Consider the following 17,208-nt stretch of genomic DNA (forward strand, 5'->3'; position numbering starts at 1 on the left):
GTCTGGGATCTCATCCGGGACTCCGAACAATTTTAAGGTTACCGCATAGTAATATCTCTATAACCCTAGCGTCACCGAACCTTAAGTGTGTAGACCCTACGGGTTCGGGAGACAGGCAGACATGACCGAGACGACTCTCCGGTCAATAACCAACAGCGGGATCTGGATACCCATGTTGGCTCCCACATGCTCCTCGATGATCTCATCGGATGAACCACGATGTCGAGGATTCAATCAATCCCGTATACAATTCCCTTTGTCCATCGGTATGTTACTTGCCCGAGATTCGATCGTCGGTATCCCGATACCTTGTTCAATCTCGTTACCGGCAAGTCTCTTTACTCGTTCCGTAACACATCATCCCGTGATCAACTCCTTGGTCACATTGTGCACATTATGATGATGTCCTACTGAGTGGGCCCAGAGATACCTCTCCGTTTACACGGAGTGACAAATCCCAGTCTCGATTCGTGCCAACCCAACAGACACTTTCGGAGATACCTGTAGTGCACCTTTATAGTCACCCAGTTACGTTGTGACGTTTGGTACACCCAAAGCATTCCTACGGTATCCGGGAGTTGCACAATATCATGGTCTAAGGAAATGATACTTGACATTAGAAAAGCTCTGAGCAAACGAACTACACGATCTTGTGCTAGGCTTAGGATTGGGGTCTTGTCCATCACATCATTCTCCTAATGATGTGATCCCGTTATCAACGACATCCAATGTCCATGGTCAGGAAACCGTAACCATCTATTGATCAACGAGCTAGTCAACTAGAGGCTTACTAGGGACATGGTGTTGTCTATGTATCCACACATGTATCTGAGTTTCCTATCAATACAATTCTAGCATGGATAATAAACGATTATCATGAACAAGGAAATATAATAATAACCAATTTATTATTGCCTCTAGGGCATATTTCCAACAGTCTCCCACTTGCACTAGAGTCAATAATCTTGTCCACATCACCATGTGATTAACACTCATAGGTCACATCACCATGTGACCAACATCCAAAGAGTTTACTAGAGTCACCAATCTAGTTCACATCACTATGTGATTAACACTCAATGAGTTCTGGTTTGATCATGTTATGCTTGTGAGAGAGGTTATTAGTCAACGGGTCTGAACCTTTCAGATCCGTGTGTGCTTTACGAATATCTATGTCATCTTGTGGATGCTACCACGCGCTATTTGGAGCCATTTCAAATAATTGCTCTACTATACGAATCCGGTTTACTACTCAGAGTCATCCGGATTAGTGTCAAAGTTCGCATCGACGTAACCCTTTACGATGAACTCTCTTTCACCTCCATAATCGAGAAAATTCCTTAGTCCACAAGGTACTAAGGATAAGTTCGACCGCTGTCATGTGATCCATTCCCGGATCACTATTGTACCCCTTGACCAACTCATGGCAAGGCACACTTCATGTGCGGTACACATCATAGCATACTGTAGAGCCTACGTCTAAAGCATAGGGGACGACCTTCGTCCTTTCTCTCTCTTCTGCTGTGGTCAGGTCTTGAGTCTTACTCAATGCTCACATCTTGTAACAAAGCCAAGAACTCCTTCTTTGCTGATCTATTTTGAACTCTTTCAAAATCATGTCAAGGTGTGCGTTCTTTGAAAGTATCATCAGGCGTCTTGATCTATCTCTATAGATCTTGATGCCCAATATGTAAGCAGCTTTATCCAGGTCTTCCTTTGAAAAACTCCTTTCAAACAACCCTTTATGCTTTCCAGAAATTTTACATCATTTCGGATCAACAATATGTCATTCACATATACTTATCAGAAATGTTGTAGCGCTCCCACTCACTTTATTGTAAATACAAGTTTCTAACAAACTTTGTATAAACCCAAAAACTTTGATCACTCCATCAAAGCGTATATTCTGACTCCGAGATGCTTGCTCTAATCCATGGAAGGATCGCTGGAGCTAGCATACCTTTTAGCATCCTTAGGATCGACAAAACCTTTCTGGTTGTATCACATACAACCTTTCCTTACGAAAACTGGTAATGAACTTGTTTTGACATCCATCTGCCAGATTTCGTAAATGCAGCTAATGCTAACATGATTCCGACGGACATAAGCATCGCTACGGATGAGAAAATCTCATCGTAGTCAACTCCTTGAACTTGTGAAAATACTCTTTGCCACAAGTCGAGCTTCATAGACGGTAACCTTACTGTCCACGTTCGTCTTCTTCTTAAAGATCCATTTATCTTGGATTTCATGGCTTCTAACCATTTGTCGGAATATGGGCCCACCATCGCTTATCCATAGCTCATAGGTTCATCGTTGTCCAACAACATGACTTCCAAGACAGGATCACGTACTACTCTGAAGTATTACGCATCCTCGTCGTCCTACGAGGTTTGGTAGTGACTTGATCCGAAGTTTCATGATCACTATCATAAGCTTCCACTTCAATTGGTGTAGGTGCCACAGGAACAACTTCCTGTGCCCTGCTACACACTAGTTGAAGTGACGGTTCAATAACCTTATCAAGTCTCCACCATCCTCCCACTCAATTCTTTCGAGAGAAACTTCTCCTCGAGAAAGGACTCGTTTCTAGAAGCAATTACTTTTGCTTCCAGATCTGAAATAGGAGGTATACCCAACCGTTTTGGATATTCTTATGAAGATGTATTTATCCGCTTTGGGTTCGAGCTTATCAGCCTGAAACATTTTCACATAAGCTTCGCAGCCCCAAACTTTTAAGAAACGACAACTTAGGTTTCTCTAAACGGTGTCGTCTCAACGGAATAGCGTGGTGCCCCTTTTAAAGTGAATGCGGTTATCTCTAATGCCTAACCCATAAACAATAGTGGTAATTCGATAAGAGACATCATGGTATGCACCATATCCAATAGGGTGTAGTTATGATGTTCGGACACACCATCACACTATGGTGTTCCAGGCGGTATTAATTGTGAAACACTTTCCACAATGTCTTAACTGTGTGCCAAACTCGTAACTCAGATACTCATCTCTATGATCATATCACAGACATTTTATCCTCTTGTCATGACGATCTTCAACTTCACTCTGAAATTACTTGAACCTTTCAATAATTCAGACTTGTGTTTCATCAAGTAAATACACTCAGCATCTACTCAAATCATCTGTGAAGTAAGAACATAACGATATCCACTGCATGCCTCAGCACTGATTGGACTGCATACATCAAAATGTGTGACTTCCAATAAGTTGCTCTTTTGTTCCATTTTACTGAAAATGAGGACTTTCAGTCATCTTGCCCATGTGGTATGATTTGCATGTCTCAAGTGATTCAAAATCAAGTGAGTCCAAACGATCCATCTGCATGGAGTTTCTTCATGCATAAATACCAATAGACATGGTTCGCATGTCTCAATCTTTTCAAAAATGACTGAATCCAAAGATCCATCTACATGGAGCTTCTTCATGCGTTCTATACCAATATGACTCAAGTGGCAGTGCCACAAGTATGTGGTACTATCATTACTATCTTATATCTTTGGGCATGAACATGTGTATCACTACGATCGAGATTCATTTTAGGTGCAAGACCATTGAAGGTATTATTCAAATAAACAGAGTAACCATTATTCTCCTTAAATGAATAACCGTACTGCGATAAACATAATCCAATCATGCTCAACGCAAACACCAAATCTCGATAGTAGAGGGAGCATGCGATGCTTGATCACATCAACATTGGAAACACTTCCAACACACATCGTCATCTCACCTTTAGCCAGTCTCCATTTATTCCGCAGCTTTTATTTCGAGTTACTAACACTTAGCAACCGAACCGGTATCTAATACCCTGGTGCTGCTAGGAGTACTAGTAAAGTACACATTCATATAACGTATATCCAATATACTTCTGTCGACCTTGCCTGCCTTCTCATCTACCAAGTACCTAGGGTAGTACTGCTTCAGTGACCGTTCCCCTCATTACAGAAGCACTTAGTCTCGGGTTTGGGTTCAACCTTGGGATTCTTCACTAGAGCAGCAAACGACTTGCTGTTTCATGAAGTATCCCTTTTGCCCTTGCCCTTCTTAAAGTAGTGGTTTTACTAACCATCAACAATTGATGCTCCTTCTTGATTTCTACTTTCGCGGTGTCAAACATCGCGAGTTGCTCAAGGATCATCATCTATCCTTGATATTTATAGTTCATCATGAAGCTCTAATAGCTTGGTGGCAGTGATTATGGAGAACCATCACTATCTCATCTGGAAGATTAACTCCCACTCGATTCAAGCGATTGTAGTACTCAGACAATCTGAGCACATGCTCAACGATTGAGCCTTTCTCCCTTATTTTGCAGGCTTAAGAAACTTGTCAGAGGTCTCATACCTCTTGACGTGGGCACTAGTCTGAAATCCCAATTTCAGTTTTCGGAACATCTCATATGTTCTGCGACGTTTCAAAAACGTCTTTGGTGCCACAATTCTAAACCGTTAGCATTACGCACTGAACTATCACGTAGTCATCAAAACGTGTATGTCAGATGTTTCGCAACATCTACAGACGACGCTGAGGTTCAGCACACCGAGCGGTGCATTAAGGACATAAGCCTTCTGTGCAGCAATGAGGACAATCCTCAGTTTACGGACCCAGTCCGCATAATTGCTACTACCAACTTTCAACTAAATTTTCTCTAGGAACATATCTTAAACAGTAGAACTAAAGCGTATGACATAATTTGCAAAGACATTTTTGACTATGTTCATCATAATGAAGTTCATCTGATTATGAACTCCCACTCAGATAGACATCCCTCTAGTCATCTAAGCGATACATGATCCGAGTCAAACTAGGCCGTGTCCGATCATCACGTGAGACGGACTAGTCATCATCGGTGAACATCTCCATGTTGATCGTATCTTCTATACGACTCATGCTCGACCTTTCGGTCTCTTGTGTTCCGAGGCCATGTCTGTACATGCTAGGCTCGTCAAGTCAACCTAAGTGTTTTGCATGTGTTCCGAGGCCATGTCTATACATGCTAGGCTCGTCAACACCCGTTGTAGTCGAACGTTAGAATCTATCACACCCGATCATCACGTGGTGCTTCGAAACAACGAACCTTCGCAACGGTGCACAGTTAGGGGGACACTTTCTTGAAATTATTATAAGGGATCATCTTACTTACTACCGTCGTTCTAAGCAAATAAGATGCACAACAAGATAAACATCACATGCAATCAAATAGTGACATGATATGGCCAATATCATTTTGCTCCTTTGATCTCCATCTTCGGGGCACCATGATCATCTTTGTCACCGGCATGACACCATGATCTCCATCATCATGATCTCCATCATTGTGTCTTCATGAAGTTGTCACGCCAACGATTACTTCTACTTCTGTGGCTAACGCGCTTAGCAATAAAGTAAAGTAATTTACATGGCGTTATTCAATGACACGCAGGTCATACAAAAAATAAAGACAACTCCTATGGCTCCTGCCGGTTGTCATACTCATCGACATGCAAGTCGTGATCCCTATTACAAGAATATGATCAATCTCATACATCACATATATCATTCATCACATCTTCTGGCCATATCACATCACATAGCACATGCTGCAAAAACAAGTTAGACGTCCTCTAATTGTTGTTGCATGTTTTACGTGGCTGCCATGGGTTTCTAGCAAGAACGTTTCTTACCTACGCAAAAGCCACAACGTGATATGCCAATTTCTATTTACCCTTCATAAGGACCCTTTTCATCGAATCCAATCCGACTAAAGTGGGAGAGACAGACACCCGCTAGCCACCTTATGCAACTAGTGCATGTCAGTCGGTGGAACCTGTCTCACGTAAGTGTACGTGTAAGGTCGGTCCGGCCCGCTTCATCCCACAATGCCGCCGAAACAAGATAAGACTAGTAGCGGCAAGAAGAATTGACAACATCGACGCCCACAACTACTTTGTGTTCTACTCGTGCATAGCAACTACGCATAGACCTAGCTCATGATGCCACTGTTGGGGAACGTAGCAGAAATTCAAAATTTTCTACGCATCACCAAGATCAATCTATGGAGTTTACTAGCAATGAGAGGGAAGGAGTGCATCTACATACCCTTGTAGATCGCGAGCGGAAGCGTTCAAGAGAACGGGGTTGATGGAGTCGTACTCGTCGTGATCCAAATCACCGATGATCCTAGCGCCGAACGGACGGCACCTCCGCGTTCAACACACGTACGGAGCAGCGACGTCTCCTCCTTCTTGATCCAGCAAGGGGGGAGGAGAGGTTGATGGAGATCCAGCAGCACGACGGCGTGGTGGTGGAAGTAGCGGGATTCCAACAGGGCTTCGCCAAGCGCTGCGGGAGGAGGGAGGTGTGTCACGGGAGGGAGAGGGAGGCGCCAGGGCTTAGGTTGCTGCTGCCCTCCCTCCCCCCCCCCACTATATATAGGGCCAAGGGAGAGGGGGGGCGCAGCCTTGGCCCTTCCTCCAAGGAAGGGTGCGGCCAGGGAGGAGTCCTTCCTCCCCAAGGCACCTCGGAGGTGCCTTCCCCCTTTAGGACTCTCCGTTTATCTTATCTCTTGGCGCATGGGCCTCTTGGGGCTGGTTCCCTTGGCCCATATAGGCCAAGGCGCATCCCCCACAGCCCATGTGGCCCCCCCGGGCCTGGTGGACCCCTTGGTGGACCCCCGGACCCCTTTCGGCACTCCCGGTACAATACCGATAAAGTGCAAAACTTTTCCGGCGACCAAAATAAGACTTCCCATATATAAATCTTTACCTCCGGACCATTCCGGAACTCCTCGTGACGTCCGGGATCTCATCTGGGACTCCGAACAACTTTCGGGTTACCGCATACTAATATCTCTATAACCCTAGCGTCACCGAACCTTAAGTGTGTAGACCCTACGGGTTCAGGAGACAGGCAGACATGACCGAGACGACTCTCCGGTCAATAACCAACAGCGGGATCTGGATACCCATGTTGGCTCCCACATGCTCCTCGATGATCTCATCGGATGAACCACGATGTCGAGGATTCAATCAATCCCGTATACAATTCCCTTTGTCCATCGGTATGTTACTTGCCCGAGATTCGATCGTCGGTATCCCGATACCTTGTTCAATCTCGTTACCGGCAAGTCTCTTTACTCGTTCCGTAACACATCATCCTGTGATCAACTCCTTGGTCACATTGTGCACATTATGATGATGTCCTACCGAGTGGGCCCAGAGATACCTCTCCGTTTACACGGAGTGACAAATCCCAGTCTCGATTCGGGCCAACCCAACAGACACTTTCAGAGATACCTGTAGTGCACCTTTATAGTCACCCAGTTACGTTGTGACGTTTGGTACACCCAAAGCATTCCTACGGTATCCGGGAGTTGCACAATCTCATGGTCTAAGGAAATGATACTTGACATTAGAAAAGCTCTGAGCAAACGAACTACACGATCTTGTGCTAGGCTTAGGATTGGGGTCTTGTCCATCACATCATTCTCCTAATGATGTGATCCCGTTATCAACGACATCCAATGTCCATGGTCAGGAAACCGTAACCATCTATTGATCAACGAGCTAGTCAACTAGAGGCTTACTAGGGACATGGTGTTGTCTATGTATCCACACATGTATCTGAGTTTCCTATCAATACAATTCTAGCATGGATAATAAACGATTATCATGAACAAGGAAATATAATAATAACCAATTTATTATTGCCTCTAGGGCATATTTCCAACAATTTGCTCACATGACATGATTTCCATCATTTCCTCTAGTGTGTTGCATCTTCACTCCACTAGTTTGCACGACATGATTACCATGATTGACTTGTTTGCCTCACACTGAACAATTGCTCTTTCCATTGTGTTGAGTGCCACGATATCTTCACTACACCCTATGCACATCATGCTTGGATTGTCTTGCACTTGCCCCATGTGTTTAGACATCTCATTATACTTGGTGTTGTGAATGATTCCTATGCCTACAATGACCTTTTGATGAGCACGTTGCGCATTCTTGCTATGATCTTGAGGTAGATGCTTGTTCACTTCTCACACATATTTGCATCTCTACCTCTCATTTCCATGCTTGTTTCCATGATGTCCTTGATTGTGCTCAACTTATATGCTTAAATGCCATGCCACACTTCTTTGTCAAACCATATGCTATGCTTGATGACAACACTTGTCGGGTGAATCACCTCTTGAATGCTTGGTTTTGCTCTTACGCCAACTACATTTGTTTTTCCAAGTGCTTGTTATCTTTGCTCCTTTTGAAGGAACTACAAGACGGTGCGACATTGGAGAGTGCCCATTTGAAACTACAAGATGATGCATGCTTGGTGATCATCAACTTCTACACGGCAACATCATCTCTTTCCCATGGTGATTTGGATTTCGATCCGAGGTCGGATCTTTCCCAAGGGGGAGGGGATGATGCGGAGCATCCTATGGACATCACCAAGTCAAGAGTCCATTTGGCAAGTGACACGTGCGACATCTACTTCACATACATAAAGGTGAATCTTCTCCTTTACACGTGTTCACTTGACCCCTTTGAGGATGGTATACTACTTGACATTCCTTCCGTGTGCATGCATAGGTATTGTCGGAGCTTCACACTTAGCAAGGACGAGTTCATGCGGAAGAGAACATCTACACCATCCAAGAGGGAAGCCTGGAAGCGAAGAAAGAAGCGCCAAGAAGAAGGCAGCAGCTCCCAGGCGACCCCGTGTCCACGGGCCCGTCCGACCCCGTGCCCACGGGGCTCCCAGGCTGGCGGTCCTGAAGCCCCCGTGCACAAGGGCGCGTACCGTGCCCACGGGACCCCCGTGTCCACGGGCCTCATGGACCCCGTGCGCACAGGCCCTTGCATTAGGTCTCTGGATACCCCGTGCGCACGGGCTCCACTTACCCTGTGCACACGGGGCCCCTATGTGATGCTGCGGGCTTTTCCCTTGGTTTACCATTTCGCCCCCACTTATCCATCTCTTTGCCTATGACTATATATACTCCTTCATCTCCTCCATTTAGACTTAGCTAAGAATAGAACTAAACACTGCAGCTTAGCTCATGTATCTCCCCTTGTGGGATTCCTCTTGAGAGAGAGACACTCCATTGAAGTTCAAGGCCTCCATTGGAGAAGATCCCTAGTGAATAAAGCCCCCCTTGAGGGATGGATCTCTCTATATCATCATGCCCTCATCCCCTTCATAGGATTTGGGATGAACTCTACCATGTATCTTGTTTCCCTTTGATTGTTCATGTACCTTGTGGATCTTGTGTGTTTGTTGGTCTAGTGGATGTGTGATTGGACTTGTTCTTGAGTGTTCCTCTTGTTTTCCCTTTTGTGTTCATCTTGTTCTTGGGGATTCCCCCTCCAATTCGTGAAAGATCTCCACTTAGGGTTCCACCCTACAACACTTCTCCTCGGAGATCGCGCCTCCTCAGAGAAGATCCTTCCAAGCGGATTCAAGAACCCCTTTTGGGTGGCCCCATCAAGACCTCCTCACGGAGAAGAACCGGTTACCTATGTATCGTCCGTTGTTGACTTTGGATCATGTATCCCCCTTTGTATTCATGGATCTAGCGCATGTGTGATCTATTCTTGTTGGTTGAGTGATTTCTCTCGTTATTTCACTCGTGTTTCCCATTGTGTTCTTAGTGTTCTTAGTCAGGATCCGCTCCTTTCGTGAAAGATCGGCCGTATAGGGTTCCACCCTACATCATCTTGGTATCATGAGCCACGTTGATCACGATTTCGGAGCCTCCCCGTTGTGTTTTCTAGCTTGACTTGGTTGTGTTCTTCCCCAATTTTGAAAATCCCCACCAAAAATAGCCCCAATTTTTTTTGTGATTTGTTGTTTTGATGAAGTTTTGTTGGATTTGATCCATGGGTTTGCTTGGTTTCGAGTGGACCTAGCATCTCCCCAAGTTTCCCCACCTTCCACCCTCGAAATCCGTCCAATTTTGACCCCGAAATGATCCATTTCCGCCCCAAAGTTCATCCCCGAACCAGATCTGAGAATTTTCCTGATACAAGCGGTACAACCGGCCCCCAAGGCGGTACTACCACTCCCGCATCACCAGGCAGCCAAAACTGGTGCCCCAGGACGCTCCAGGAGCAGTACAACCGCCCCCGCGAATGGTACAACCGCCCCTGCCAGGTTCAGCCTCGGCTGATGGACTGTTTCGACCATAACTTCCACATCCGGAGTCTGATTTTCGTGTTCTTTATCTTGTTGAGTAGCTATTGACATCCCCCATCCATCTAGATAGGTACAATCACCATTCGACTCCATCAAATTTTTGTAATTTGGCATCTTTGCCTAGCGCTTCCACCATTTCATCCGCATAACCACGACCGACTTCCGCAACCTAACCCATTTTGTTCCCTATTGCACATGTGGTTGATTGAGTTGTGATATGAGTCTCCTAAGGAGTTTAGGCTACTTTGGGACGTTTGCTTCTTCATCAACCACCACCATAACTTCCGCATAGGCTTTCCCACCATACACCTCCGCTACCCCAACTTAACCCAATTTTGTTTGTGTTGTGAGTTGTGCCTTCCAAGGTGATGCGGAGCATCCTACGATCATCCCCATGGACCTACCATCGTCTCATCAAGAGCCAAGAGGACCCATGACACGAGCACGAGCTAGAGCTCTCGAGAACGAGGTGACTTCCTTCCTTAGTGATATCACGTATGATCCACTCGAGACATGGCTACTACCTAAGTCTCATATGCTATGCATGATCAGGTGTCAAGAGGACCCTCTCGAACATGCTCGTGAAGACGGACAAGCCGCCAAGTCCATGGATGAAGAGAACCAACGGAAATGGGCAAGTTCACCTTCTAGGCCCCGGACATCCGGCCAAGGCCCCGGACATCCGGCCCCTGGAGCGACCACATCAGCCGAATCTCTGCCGCCCACGTCTACAGGGCCCGGACATCCGGCGTCCAGCCCGGACATCCGGCCCGAGCCCGGAAATCCGGCCAGAAGCCCGGAAATCCGGCGCCATGCACCAGAACCTACAAAAGCTATCGCCGCCAGCCCGGACATCCGGCCCCCAGCCCGGACATCCGGCTCTCCTGAAGGCCCGGACATCCGGCTCAGCCTGTCTGCGCACAGTAAAGTTCTGAGGCCCATGTACCTCTTCGCCCCCCTAGACTATATATACTCCATCCCCTTCCTCTTTCTAGGGTTAGCAAAGGATTAGCTGATATGTGAGATAGAGCTTTGCTCATCCATTACGGATCTCCTCCTCGAGAGAGACTGCGGCCCCTCTTCGGAGAAGACCACCTTGGATTCAAGACCTCCTCATGGAGAAGACCCCCATCAAGACCTCCTCACGGACAAGAACCGGTTACCTTTGTATCGTCCTTTGTTGACTTTGGATCCTGTATCTCACCTTTGTGTTCATCGATCTAGCGCATGTGTGATCTATTCTTGTTGGTTGAGTGATTTCTCTCGTGTTCCCCTCGTGTTTTCCCTCGTGTTCATCACGTTCTTCATAGGGATCCGCTCCTTTCGTGAAAGATCGGCCACCTAGGGTTCCACCCTACATCATCTTGGTATCATGAGCCACGTTGATCACGATTTCGGAGCCCCCTCTCTTTGTTTTCTAGCTTGATTTTGTTGTCTTTCGTCCTAATCCGAAAATTTCCCCACAAAAATAGCCCCAAATTTTTTTGTGATTTGTTGGTGTGATGAAATTTTGTTGGATTTGATCCGCGGATTTCGTCTGTTGCAGGTAGATCTAGCTTTTCCCCATCCTTTCCCCAATTTCCATCCACAAAATCTTCCGAATTTTGCCCCGGATTTGACCTCTCCTTTCGGTGTTCTTCGAGTTCGTCCACGGATCCCGAGCCCGGACATCCGGCCCAACCCGGACATCTGGCCCAACCCGGACATCCGGCCTTCAGCCCGAACATCCGACCCCTGACAGCATCACTTCCATCCTCCACTCCGTTTACCACCTAACTTTCGTCTAATTTTGTTCGGGAGCCCACATACATTTCCGCATACCACCACCACTTCCGCATAGCACCACCATAGCCCTTCCCGCTACCAACTCCGACAATTTGAGCCGTTTTGCTTTGAGAATTTGAGTTGTGGTTTCCGTGTCCTATGGTGTTTCGGCTCTCTAGGTACGGTTCGGCATCAACATCACCACCGCTCATCTTCGCCAAGGACTACTACGAACGGCTACATCACAATTGTGGTATCAACCTCACCTTGGTATCACTTTGGTATCGTGATATCATCATACTCTCTTGCATTTGCATTGATAACCCCATGGCCTTACTTTTGCGTAGCTTACCCATCGAGACTAGCCTTTGAGTATTGCCGGCAACGTGACTTGTGCACATTAGTGATCATACATCCCATAGCATACATACCATCATCGTGTTGCATATCTTGGTATCATCTCTTGTGTCACAAAGTTGTCTTCGCATACACAATTGCTATCTTGGTTCGTGAAGCATTGCATGAGAAAAGAGCTCAAACAACAAAGAGCCCAACAAGTTTTTTAGCAAAAGAAGAAAGATAAGCAAAGAGCTTATAAGCAAGAACCATAGCATCATACAACATTAAGATTGTCATACTCGATCATCTTGGATCAAAAGCATAGAAACATCATACATATAGCACACGTGGGATAGAAGTCGTTGCATTTTTGCTTAGTAGGTTGTGCACAAGTTCGTACCCGCCTATTGTGCAATCGTGCTAGCGTCTCTCTAGTGTTGTGCAACAAGAGCATCTTGGTGGATTCCACATTTTGGCTCATCCTTGGTTGCCCAACCCCACTTATCTATTTGTGTGTGTGTTTCCGTGTACCATATCTTGCTATTGGTCTACTTGTTGCATTTACAAGTCGCGAATCTTTTCCAACATTATTGAGTCTCACTTACAATTGCATCAATTTTTGTGCCACCATCCTAACCAAGCTCCACCATAAGCTTTTACTTGTGTAGGTGTGAGAACCGACAAGAATTGGTACCAATTGTGCTATTTCCTTGCTACACATTGCAGTGATCTTTGATCCATTTTCAACATCGGTCAAGGTACATTTGGTATTGGTTCTTCTCTTTCTCCCACTCACATATCTTTGTTTGGAATGATGGATAGGCCAAGTACTTCTACCAACCCACTCTTCTTGGAGCAAGACGACGACATGTCATCCTACGTCACCAAGACTCAACTATTTGGTGCACATCGGGCTTTGCATCAAGAACAACTTGCTTTGGCTGACCGCATCGACAATCTCGCCACCGACCTACGACAATACGAGCAACGTACACGAGACTACTTCGACACATCCATGAGTTCTCTCAAAGAAGATATTCGAACCATGATGGTCCGCTCTTCTACAACTTCGTCCTAGTCAAGACGGAGCCGCTCAAGTCGACACTCCGATGACACTATCTCCGGTTCAAGTACACCGACATCAAACACTCTTTGTCGTGCCGCGCGTCAAGACCGTCAAGCTAACCGCAATCCTCTACACGACACCGACTCTCATGAGCATCGACATCATCAAAACCAAGCTGCTTTCGCACAAGCACAAGAACGGCAACGCCAATGGCAACAAGAACAAGAGGAGCAAGTGCGACAACATCAAGATGCACAAGACGCCGAGGCGCAACGTCAAGAACAACAACTAGGTGAAGCTCAAGCACTTGAGGCGCAACGTGCCCTTCAAGATTCAAGTCGTGCCATAGCCAATCGAGGCCGACAAGCTCGACTACATCAAGAAGCACTTCGCGACGAAGCTCAAGAAAGGATTTACAAAGCACGTGTGCATCGGCAAGCTCCTTGTCAAGATTGACAAGTTCCTCGTCAAGATCAACAAGTTCCTCGTCAAGATCGACAAGCTCCTCCTCAAGCGAGACAAGAACGTCAAGTCCATCGAGAGCAAGAAGACAATGCACCCCCTCCTCGCCAAGAGCAACATGAGGTCGACAACCCTCCTCGCCAAGAGCAACATGAGGAAGACAACCCTCCTCGCCAAGAGCAACATGAGATTGTCAATCCTCAACGACATGGGCGTCATCATCCCCGACCCCAACACAATGAAGAGCAACGATACGGCCATCTAAAGTTCACCATGCCCAAGTTTACCGGAAGCAATGACCCCGAAGAGTACATATCATGGGCAATGAAGGTTGACAAAATCTTCCGCTTGCACAACTACAAAGAAGGGAATAAGATCGCAATGGCATCCCTCGAATTCCAAGACTACGTCAGCATTTGGTGGGAACAAGTCATTGAGCGCCGAGCGGCAAGAGGTGAACCACCCATCACGACTTGGGCACAAATGAAGGATGTCATGAGAGCACGATTCGTGCCAAACTACTACAACCGTGACCTCTTCAAGAAACTCCAACAACTCAAGCAAGGAACCAAGAGCGTTGAAGAGTACTACAAGGAAATGGAGATTGCCATGATACGAGCCAATGTCGAAGAAGATGATGAGCATTCTATGGCACGTTTCTTGAATGGACTCAATCACCCTTCCAACCATACTCGAACCTCATGGAGCTAGTGCATCAAGCTACCAAAGCGGAACGGCATGTACAAGACGACTTCAAGTATGCCAAGTTCTCATCCAAGTCCTACGGCTTCTCCAACAATCAAGCTTCGACGACTCCACCACCTTCTACCTCAACCAAGCCATCTACAAGCAATGGCGACAAGTCAAGTTACAAGAAAGCTTCGACAAGCTCAAGTCGTCCTCCTACTACAAGCAACTTCAAGAAAGCTTCATCATCATCTACCCCAACCGATTAGACCATCAAGACGAGTTCCTTCAAATGCTTCACATGCGGAGGCCGAGGACACAAGTCTTTCGAGTGCACAAACAAGCGCACCATGATCCTCAACGACGACGGAACCTATGACTCCATGAATGAAGGAGAAATGGAAGCCCTTGAGCAAGTGGCCATGCACCGACAAGTGAACAATGAAGAAGAAGATGATCACATCTTTTGTGACGAAGACTCAAGTCCCGCTCTTGTTGTCTCCAAGGTCTTGACTCTTCAACATCAACAAGACGAAGATCAAAGATGCCATATCTTCCACCCAAAGGTCGGCATCAATGGACGGTCCGTCAAGGTCATCATCGATGGAGGGAGTTGCCATAACTTAGCAAGTGAAGAACTATGCTCCAAACTCCAATTGGTCAAGATGAAGCACCCTCACCCCTACAAGGTTCAATGGCTAAGAGACACTGACACCATCCAAGTCGAGCATAGGGTACAAGTCTCTTTCAAGATCGGCGCCTATGAAGACACTTTGGAGTGTGATGTCCTTCCGATGACCGTTTGCCACCTCCTTCTTGGACGTCCATGGAAATTTGACCGAGGTGTCATTCACAATGGGCGTAAAAATCACTATAGCTTCAAGATGAAAAGGAAAGAGTTTGTGCTACGTCCTATGTCTCCAAGCCAAGTGCTCGCCGACAAGCAAAACACCCATCGTGGACAGAATAGTGAGAGAGCGGACCACCAAAAAGAGAGTGAGCGCCACAAGCCCAAATTGAGTGCCTCCACGATGAGCGACAAGAAAAACATAGTTCTCTTCGCCACCAAACGTGAGATGGGAGAAGTGTGTGCGAACCCATCAAGTGTCCTACACTATGTCCTATTGTGCAAGGACGAGGCACCAAAAACTAACAACTCTCACAATCTACCTTTGGTGTTATCTTCTTTATTGCAGGAATTCGAAGATGTTTTCCCCGATGAGCTACCTCCGGGTCTACCTCCAATACGAGGCATTGAGAACCGAATCGATCTCATCCCCGGAGCGCCGCTTCCAAACAAAGCTCCCTACCGCGTCAACCCCGAAGAAACCAAAGAAATAAAAAGGCAAGTAAAGCATCTCATAGACCATGGTCATGTGCGTGAAAGTTTGAGTCCTTGTGCCGTACCGGTCATTCTTGTGCCAAAACGAGACGGTAGTTTTCGCATATGTTCCGATTGTAGACCTATCAATGCTATCACCGTTCGTTACAGGTACCCCATTCCACGCCTTGATGATATGCTTGATGAACTTAGCGGTGCTACTATCTTTTCCAAAATTGATCTTAAAAGTGGTTACTATCAAATCCGCATACAAGAGGGTGATGAATGGAAAACCGCTTTCAAAACAAAGTTTGGTCTATATGAGTGGTTAGTCATGCCTATGGGTTTATCGGAAGCACCTGGTACTTTCATGCGTCCTATGCATTACGTGTTTCGCCGTTACATTGGTGAATTTGTTGTTGTCTACTTTGATGATATCCTTGTGTTTAGCAAATCTCTCAAAGAACATGTCACCCACCTTCGCACCGTGCTACAAACTCTTCGAAAAGAGCAACTTTATGCTAATATGGAAAAATGCCTATTTGTTTTTGATAAGCTTGTTTTCTTGGGTTTCATAGTATCTTCTAAGGGTGTTCATGTTGATGAATCTAAGATCAATGCTATTAAAACTTGGCCCCAACCAACCAATTTGCAACAAGTGCGTAGTTTTCTTGGTTTAGCTGGTTTCTACCGTAGATTTGTGAAGGATTTTGGCACCATTGCTTCACCTTTGCATGCTTTGAGTAAGAAAAATGCACCGTTTGTTTGGGGAACATCACAAGACATCGCTTTCAATGAGCTTAAAAATTTGCTTACTCATGCCCCCGTGCTTGCATTACCCAACTTTGACAAACCTTTTGAAATTCATTGCGATGCTAGTGGTAATGGCATAGGAGGTGTGTTAACACAAGAGAAGCGCCCAATTGCTTATTTTAGTGAGAAACTCTCCGGAGCGCAACTAAATTATCCCATCTATGACAAAGAGCTATATGCTTTAGTGCGAGTTTTGCATGAATGGGAACATTACCTTCGCCCTCACGAGTTCATTATCCACACCGATCATGAAACGCTTAAATACCTTAAGGGTCAAACTAAGTTGAACAAGCGTCATGCTAAGTGGAGTGAGTTTATTGAGTGTAGCGACCAGACCTCAAATGGCCTGTGCTGCTGTGCACCAGTGTCATCCCTGGATCAGTAATGCTGACACGCACGGTACAAATGGAGGATTTATAACAGAGTAGCAATCACACACTTATTACATCGAATGGCTCCGAAGAGTTTAAGTATGAAAACATGGCTTAAGTCCATCTAATAACGATAACAGCGGAAGACTTGGAAGATAAGTGAGTCCATCAACTCCAGCGGCATC

This window comes from Aegilops tauschii, chromosome 1, assembly GCF_002575655.3.
Source record: "Aegilops tauschii subsp. strangulata cultivar AL8/78 chromosome 1, Aet v6.0, whole genome shotgun sequence".
NCBI classification, from domain to species: Eukaryota; Viridiplantae; Streptophyta; class Magnoliopsida; order Poales; family Poaceae; genus Aegilops; species Aegilops tauschii.